This window comes from Lissotriton vulgaris, chromosome 1_1, assembly GCF_964263255.1.
Source record: "Lissotriton vulgaris chromosome 1_1, aLisVul1.2, whole genome shotgun sequence".
Lineage (NCBI taxonomy): Eukaryota > Metazoa > Chordata > Amphibia > Caudata > Salamandridae > Lissotriton > Lissotriton vulgaris.
The window spans coordinates 88,473,795-88,483,518 of NC_141685.1; positions in this window are offsets into that span (position 1 = coordinate 88,473,795).

The window sequence follows — 9,724 nt, forward strand, 5'->3', positions numbered from 1 at the left end:
TCAGGTAATGAGGAGAATTTTCTCTATTTGAATTGATTTGAACAGCACACAGTACTAAAGGAACCTTAAGTGCTACTTTGGATATAATACTGCATATTCTGCACTATTTTTGGCATGCCTGTTTCTAGCACACTTCGTAGGATATGTTGCTTTTGTAGTGGTATCAGTTTGCGACTCGAAGAAGCACAACTGCCCCCCCCCCGGAGGGGATGCCTAATAGGGATATATATATTAAATATGGTATTTCTTCTATAATGTACTGCACGTTATAGAATAAATATACTCCTAAGGATCCTGTTTTGCGTTGGCCTATGCATGGGTCATTTGATTTGCGAAAGATTTAGTATGTGGAGCAATGTATGTTTGAATGAAAGACTAGGCAAGATATGTTTGAATGTGTTTGAATGTGGGAGAAAGAAGTACGTGAACGAATGAAGCGCGAACAAGCCTTGATTGAAAAAGAACAGCGAAAGAACATCCATGCGAAAGCATTAGAAATAAAGAATAAAGAATTGAAAGAGTTAAAAGAGGGAGAGGATAGGGAGCGCCATTTACATGTAACTGGCCAATACGCTGTTCGGCAACCCCTTTATCCTATTTTAAATAAGCCTCATGACGATTTCTTGTTATTAGATCGTTCTCCACCTTCGTATATTTTTCCCTCTGCTCCTCGTGAGTCAGATGAGGACTCTCTTAACCTGTTCGATGCTCATGACAAGGTGAGCTCGTCATGAGGCACACTGGAGCTGTGCTCATGACAAGGTGAGCTCGTCATGAACAATGGGAAAATGAAAATTTCAGCGCAAGAGGGGAAACTCTGTTAGCACCCAAGGTGTTAAAGAACAAGAGAAAGCATGAGAAACTCGTTCTATGTTCCCTGCTGTGCGTTCCGCTGAGATTAGATCTGCTTGCAAAGCTGCCAGTAGTACTGCTGCTGTTTCTGAACTTTTAGACGCCATGAAGGATGGGCAGGAAAGGGAGCAAGTATATTTTACCGAGGTGTTTGCAGCAGAAGTTGTTGAACGGTTTAGGAAACATTCTGAGGAATTGGCGCCTGTTGATATAGCAAATGATTGTAAGCAAATGCGTGATGGTCTTTTTCTCTTTTCTCAGGTGGCTGACTCATTCAGGCGTTTGGTTAAATTATGTGTTGAGGCAATCCGTTTGCAAGAGGAGCAAAAGGCAGCGAACGCAGCTGCACAAACATCTCAGACCGGCGTGACACAAGCTCCTATCTTCGGAACAGATAAGATGATAGTTCATGCGAAACCTATGCGGAAAGCCGCACCTTTGTATGTTCCTTCTAGAGGCGAGGGAACAAGTGATGATAAGGATTATGTTGATGCAAAGGGTTATTTTGTTTATAATTGGGTTTATACTCCTTGGAATAGAGCGGATGTTATGGCTCTTAAAACTGCATTGCCTGATCCGCGGAAAAATCCAGCAGCTTTTTACGAGGAAGTTTAGGGAGCTATTAGTTCTTGTACTATGACTCTGCCTGATATTGATTTGTTTTTTGGTTTGATATTACCCCCTGATGGAGAACTGTTCATAAGGTTGATGATCATGCGACTTTTGGAGCATTATGGAAAGAATTAGAACGATTAGATAGAGAAAGGGAACCCGCGCGGAAACTATGTCAGTTAATTTTAGATCCTCCAGCGGCCATACTAGTAAAGTTAAAAATGATTATTCCACCTAAAAAGATAGATTGGACTGTATTAGCGTTGTGTAAGCAAAAGGCAGATGAACCGGTTTCAGATTTCTATACGCGCTTTGAGGAGGCATTCCACGATTTTAGTGGCCAGTCATTAACAGATGACACAGGCAGGCATTTGTTCGTCGATAAATATGTCGCAAACCTGTTGCCAGGAATAGCTAGTCGCCAAAAGGCCAGTGAGAGCTCGTGGACTACCTCTTCTCCGGTTTCTCTTTTGACTATGGCTCAATATTATGAACGGCAGGAATTAGAGGCAAAGGGTAATGAGGATAAAAAGACTAAGGAATTGAAAACGAAGGTTATGATGGCTCAGGCCTATAGTCCGCCTACTAGAAGGAATAATAGAGGTAATGATAGAGGTGGACGTGGATCTTAGGGTTCGTCTTTTTCTTCTTATACTCGTTCGAATTTGTCTGTTGACCAGTGTGCGTATTGAAGGAAATTTGGACATTGGGCTTCTGATTGTCCAGTATTGCGTGCTAAGCAGTATCCACGTGGTCAGGGACAAATGAGAAGTCGCTCGGGATATTCAGGGCCTAGAGGAAGCACGGATGATCGTGCTAGATTTGATGCTAATGCACGTGGACAGAATGGGTTTAACACATTCGATAGACTGAACCAATATCAAATGTCTGATTATGTGCCGTCTGATTTTAAAGATTCTGATTATGCATAGGACTGCCTAGGATGGGGTAAGGAATCAATTGAAGTTCCAGTAGATCAGAAGGGTCCCTATGTTACAGCACATGGTTTGGGTTCTACTGATCAGTTTCTGGTTGATACAGGAGCTACTCGTAGCACCTTATCTAAACTAAGCATGGGCTGAAAATCCGTTCCGTTTGCGGAATTTGTGGATTTTTGGCAATTTTGCGGTCCGCGAATCCCGCGAATTTGCCCAAAAATCAGCAATTCGCAAGCTGGAGAATTTTTTTGTTTGGTCGCGCTTGAAAAATACAATCTCATGCGCGCAGCGTTGACTTACCGTGATTCTGAGTTCGCTGAGTTGTTTTTCCTCCCAGTTTGAGTGTGCTACGCCATTTTGGATCTTGCTGCGTGATCGCGCGAGAGTTTTTCGACCGCGAGTACATCATCGCGGGCGGCTATCTTGCACAGCGAGAGTTTGACAACGTGAGTACGTCATAAGGGCCCGCGATCACGCATCGGGGGAGTAAACAATTGGGAACACGTAGATGCGGCGCGCAGCTGACTTCCGGCGGGAGATTTGAACAGCTCGCTTTCCCGAACTTGCAAAAATTGCAATTCTGCACAAGAAATCCACCGCAAGCAGCATAAACCTTCTGAAAATGATGATTTTGATCAGAATAACTCCTCAGATTGACATTTGGCTGCACTTTTTGGTGCAAGGAGTCCATTTTTGGGGGGTGGGAGGAAGGAAGTACCCCAGAGTCTCCAATTTCATGTGCCTGTCCAGCAGTCTCCTCCTAGTGCTTTGTCCATGTCCTGGTCACTTTTCATTTGGATCTGGAGCTGGAAGGATTACTTTTTGTGGCTGCTGCTGGATATTTGTATTTGAGGACTTTTTGGTCTTTGGATCACTTTTGGATTTGAGATTTTACAAGTAAGTTGGTGTTGTTTGTTTGGGACATTGCAGTTGCTGCAACTACAATTTTAAAACTTTTCCACAACTTAAAAAAATATATATTGTGGGTAGCCACCATATCAAGTAGGCCCAGGGTTAGTCATGGGTGCATGATACAACAGTTTCTGTAAGTTTTGTTGAACATAAATCACATTTATGTCATGGAATTTCAGCTCACTGTTCTATGTGGATTATGTTTTTAAGTTTGGGGTGTCTGTAAAGCCACACTAGCCAGTAGGCCCGGGGGTAGTGAGTGGTGCATGGACCAAGTCTTTCTGTGGGGTGTCTTGAATTTAAACATCATTGAGGGCATGGATGGCATTGGATTGTGGTGATTTTTGTGTGTTTTTCAACTTTTTGGGGTGTTGTTGGGGCCTGGCCATGTGGGTGGGGGCCATTTTGAGGCCTGGTACAGGCAGGTCCTGGCCATGTGGCTGGGGGTCAATGGGCCATTTTGAAGCCAGGCAGTGTGCTTAGGTTTGACTTGCTTTCATCCATTATGCCCAGGGGTACTCAGTGGTGCATTAAACAACTCTCTCTGTGTGGTCTCTCTTCTATTAATGTAAACATCAATTTTTTATTAGAATTGCAATTTTTATTTTGGGTCTTTCCGTTTTTGGGTGTGTTGTTGTAATAATAATAAATGCCTAGTTGCAAATATTAATTGAAGCACGACATATGCAACATTTATTTAACTGATGTTCCTCTGGCTTTCTTTGCTTTTAGGTGCACAAGAGAACCACATCAGTCATCGTTAATCATCAGTGCCAGGAAGAAGTCCTGCAGCGGTGTGTGCAGCACAACATCACGTGACGTCACGTGTGGCCACAGACAACTCTGCAACTCATGCAACTGCGGCCTGCTGTTCTGACATCTGAAGAAGATGGGCCCAAAGAAAGGTGGCCGTAGCTCCTCTACCAAGAAAGTTGCCAGTGCCACTGCCAGTAAGAAGGAGCAGAAGAAGCAAGTGACGCCACTTACCAAGGAGACTGGTGTGCCCACAGACACCTTTTTTGGGAAGAAAAAAAAACTACGCCTGCAGCAGCAGCGGTGTCCACCAGGGACCAAGCTGGGAGCAGTACCTCCGCTTCATTGGTCTCAGTGCCACCACGCCAAGTTAGGCCCAAGGCCATGAGTGCTGCAGAGGCAGCCACTTCAATTGCTGAATCACCATCGACCAGTGATGTTGGTGTTGAAATGAAATGAAATGAAATTTGATTTATAAAGCGCATGGCTGCCCAAGAGCGTCCCAGCGCAAGAAAGTAGCATCCAATCAACGCAGGGTGTAACTCATCTGATGAGTGTTCAACCACAGCCGCAACGACAACCACAGGTGCAACAAGGAGAGGCGCAAGTAATGTTGCAAGTAGAGGTCCAAGTAGAGGCGCAAGTAGAGGCGCATGGAGAGGCGCATAGAGAGGTGCATGGAGAGGCACAACTGACCACAATGCTTGTTCCTCCAGAAGTAGCGGCACATGAGGAAATTGAGATTCATGCAGAGGTATCAGCCGAGCAAGCCACTCCTCCGAGTCATGATGATGATCCATCATTGTCTTCCAGATCCCCAGCAAGGCAAAGGTCAAGGAGGGTTAGTACAAGTTCTTCTTCAAGCCCCCTTCCTTCTGATGATCACGATCGTGATTGGCACCCACCAATGCAGTCTGAGAGGGAGGCACGCCATGATCCGACAAGGTTTGGTAAAAGGAAGGTTCCCGCAAGTCTTCCACTTATGGGTGATGACGAAGAAGAAGTAGAAGTGGTGTATTCTGCTGCTGATGAACAGTCTGACGATGACGACCCAGTCATCACAGTCATCACTCCAGCCCCCGTGGGCATGCAGCAGACAGACATTTATACCCTATCCTGAAATGCTGCAGGATGTGGGCGGCGAGGCACTGGTACCACCACCAACACAGGTACTAACTACTACACCAACACGACCTACAGCGGCCATATTTTGTCATCAGAAGGGCCAGCAGGGACCTCCATCCAGCTCGACCTCCATTACCTCAAGTAGTGGTGCTGTAAGTGCACAACAGAGTCAAATTCCGCCACGCCCATCCTCCACTTAATCTGGCATTGAAAGTAGCACCTCCACCACCCCAAGAAATCTCAACTCCCCAGTTTGGGACTTTTTTAGTACTAGCCAAAAGGCGGAAAACCTAGTTGTTTGTTCGATTTGTAAACAAGTAGTTAGTCGGGGAAAGCTTGGTACCAACTATGGTACCGGAGACCAGAGAGATCATCTCCAAAAATCACCACATTATCCAGTGGGAGGTACACCTAAGTAACATCTGGAAAGCCAAAAGTACAAATCCAAATGTATCCATTGATATTGCATCTGATGATGATGAGGAGCTGATCGTGCAGGGGGGAGGTGAAGAACTGGAAGACATTTTTTCTGGTACACACAGTACCCCTGGCAGCAGCACCGCAGTGGTAGCGCCCACACGCTCCTCTACCCCAGCAACATCTAGGAGGCACAGTAAGAGTCTGGTAGAGACACCAATGCGAAAAAGTACATCAATGAGCCTAACTGGGTTGAAGAAGTCTGGATCATTATCATCACATATGAAAATGGTCCAGACCACCATTAAAAGCATGGAGGCGCCCTATGAACGCAACCACTCAACGGCACGTCTGTATAACGCAAAGCTGGCTAAAATGCTAGCGCTGGACCTTCTCCCTTTTTCTTTCGTGGAAGGGGTGGGTTTTCTAGAATTTGTGGCAACAGTCTGCCCTAAATGGAAGGTTCCTAGCCGGTCCTATTTTGCCAGAGTTGGGGTTCCAGCACTACATGAAGATGTGCTGGAAGTGATTGGGTCAGCTTTGCAGAAGAGTGCTGTTCACACTATCCACCTGACAACAGACATGTGGACCAGTTGCCAAGTCGAGGATTACATGTGCATCACTGTACACTGGGTCTCTTTTGCAGGGGTTATAGAAAAGATGTCTGCAGGTGTTGACCCTGTCACAATTTTTCAAGCTAGTCGGAAACATGCAACAGTAGCCATGTTTGCCATGGAGAAATCTTATACTGCAGTAAACATTTTGGATGAGTTTAACAGTAAGGTCTCTAAATGGCTGGTGCCAAGAAGTCGCATGATTGGTTATGTTTCCACGGATAATGGCAGTAATATAGTTCAGGCCATGCATGATGGTGCACAGCATTAACATTATTGTTCAAGATTTCTTGAAAAAAGAAAACACAGTCAGCAAGTTACTGACCACCTGCCGTAGAATCTTCAGACGTTTCAGCCATTCTTTGAAGGCCCGGAAGCAGAAGCGGATCATTCAACGTGGCCATAGAGTGCCAGTCAAAGGACTCATTCAGGAGGTGGCAACACGTTGGAACTCAACCTTTTACATGCTTGAGCATCTGTCTGAGCAGTGGAGGGTAATACATGATTATATCACTAGCATTAACATACAGTCTACTGCTATTAAAGACATGAGGCTAGAGGCGGAGGAATGGAACCTAGTTAAAAGCCTGACAGACATGCTTCGTCCTTTTGAGGTCTTCACCCGTGAAGTCAGCAGGGAGGACTGTAGTTTGGGCAAAGCTATCCCATTGTTGTGCATGCTAGAGCAACAACTGAAGGCGGTGTCTTCAGCATTCCAAGCTGATGTTCACAAACAAGACGCATATCAGTTGGCGGAGAGCTTATTAAGCCGCCTACTTGACAATAAAAGGCTTAAAAAAATAAATTCAGAACAACATTACATTTGTGCCACTATTCTGGATCCATGGTACAAAAAGGCACTGACCAGCAAAGTATTCATTCCTTTTGATGAAGAAGATGTTTCAAAGTACAAACATTGGCTAGCTCTGTCAGCCACTCGGTTCGAAAAAGAGCGGCAGGAAATTGAAGGAAACACCACAAGTACTACTGAAGCAACAGGCCATCCGGCGTCAAGGTCCACTTCTGTGGCCGAAGGCAGTCACTTTCCCTCAAAGCCGTTACCGACAGCAGCAACAGTATCCTCATCATCACCTGCACCAGGCCCAGCCATAATAATGTCCGAAGCGCATTGGATAACTCAGCAAGGGTTTGCTTGCTCCAGTGTTGATGCAAAGGCAACACATGGTACACAAAGTGGAGCACCCCTGGAGGGCCTTGAGTGGATGGTGCAGGCCTATCTGGATGACCCAACAGAGGTCTACATTGATCGTGACCCATTGGTGTATTGGTATGGGAAAAGGCCTCACTGGCCACTGCTCTGCAGGCTGGCTATAAATTATTTGGCTTGCCCACTCGCAAGCGTGTCTTCCGAACGAGTTTTCAGTGCTGCTGGTGCCATTGTCACTTCAAAAAGGACCCGCCTGTCGCCCAAAAATGTGGAGAGGTTAACAATGATCAAGATGAATCAGCACTTCATACCACCAGATTACAAAATAAGTGAATCCACGCAGGAAGAAGAGGACACTGACTTAGGTGACGGAAGCTCTTCTCTGTTAGCTGACCTACTCCATGTTCAATTCACAGAGTTTGAGGACGATCTCTACTTCCCTGACAATTAGGCTTGAAATACTTACTTTATGTTTTCTTCCATCCTTATTGACTTTTATTCCTGTGTGATTTGCAACTTTTAGCACAACAAAACTTTAATCACAACAAATCCATCATCAGCACTGTCTTCGTCTTATTTTCTGTTGGACTTGGCCCTTCTGGCAGGTTCACCCCTAAACTTTTTGCTTTTAATGGTGACCTGGTGATGGTGATTTTGGGTTTCTGCGCACTTTCACTGTGTCCTAGTGGAAAGTGCGTGCGCACTCTGAGTGCATGTGGTGAGATAGGCCTGCCCTCCCATAGGAATGCATGGGAAATGTATGTGTCCCTGGTAGTTCCTGATGCGTGGGGTGTGCAGGCTCGAGTCTGGTATGTGCGGACTCGTGTGATTGAATGCTGCGCAATGATGTATGCTGCATGATTGTGTCTAGTGTGGAAGTGCCACTTCTAGACATGGGTGTGCGTGTGCAGTGAGTGTGCTGGCGTGTGATTGGCTGGAGCTGGCTGGTGAGCCTGGCTCCAGGAGTCTGGATGGGTCTGCCCGGTGGTGAGTGGAGAGATTAGCATGAGTGATGTGAGGGAGGAGTATACCTGGGACCTAAATATGGCTGGGCTTTCCCCACACAATGCTGGCTCCGCCCCCTGTGGTGCGTCTAATGACCCTAGCCTGCCTGGTGAATGGAAAGGGTGGCTGGGGAAAACAAAGTACTCCAAAACCAGCTGCGACTGGTTTCTCCCCCACCCTGCACCCTGAGACAAAGGGATTTGATGTATAAAAAGGGGCTGTGTCCCCTTGCAATTTGTTCTCTTCCAGGATCCTATCTGAGGGAGGCTGCTGCTGGGCGCCAGGAGGACCGCCACTTGGACTACCTCCCTGCCTGGAGGCCCAGTGAGCTGGCTCTGGGCCCAGCCTTGCCCCCCTGCCTGCCCCTAAAAGAACGTTGCTGGATCTGGACCTTGCCTCTAGCGCTTAGGAGCGCTTTGTCTTGCTTATAGTGCTTGAGAGCGCTTTATCTTACCCTTCAGTGCTTGGGAGCGCTGTGATCCTCTGCCTAGTGCTGTGAGCACTTTATTTCTATTTTGGACCTTGATTTTGGTCTATAGCGCTAGGGAGCGCGTTCACCCCTTTGGCCAGTGTTCACCCGGCATTTCGAAAGTCCCGTGTCCCCGAGATCACCGCCGCAGCCCGGGACAGCTGAAAATCGCCGCCCGGCCCGCGACCAGGAAGTCAGGCAGGCCGGGGGCGGGACTGCGGGACACCCCAGTGACGTCATTCCCGGGCCTCGCTGGGATTGGCTGCCGGCCCGGGACCTGACTTGGAAGCAGAGAGAAGTGAAAACGGAAGCCAGCCCCAGCTCGAGCAGGGCTCCCCTGAGGGAAGGGAGAGCCCCGCGTGGCGCCTGGAGACCGGTACCTGAGTCAAGACCCAGTCGGGAGCCTACCCCACGCTGGGCCGCACCAGAAAGAAGACCGGCAGCCAGAGAGCCGGTGAGTGGGGCATTTGTAGTTTAGGATCCCTTTCCTGCCTCCGAGACCCCCAGGGAGGGACTCCAACGTCCGGGGGCATCTGTGTCGAAGAGCCCAGAGAGGCTCAGGCGGCATTTGTTGATCCCGAGTCCCCAGAGGGGGGACTCCGACGAAAGGGTCATTGTGTAATTGTAGCCCCGAGAGGGCTCTGGGGGCATTTGGTGGTGTCAAGTCTCCCGCGAGAGACTCCCACGAAGGGGCATATTGCGACGAGCCCTGAGAGGCCCTTGGTGGCACAATTTTGTTTTGAATCCCCCGAGAGGGACTCCAACGACCTGGGGCATCCTTCGGAAGAGTCCACGAGAGGCTCCAGGGCCCCACAGTTGTTCCCAGCCCACGAGGCTCCTACCTTGCGGGGGCGTTTTG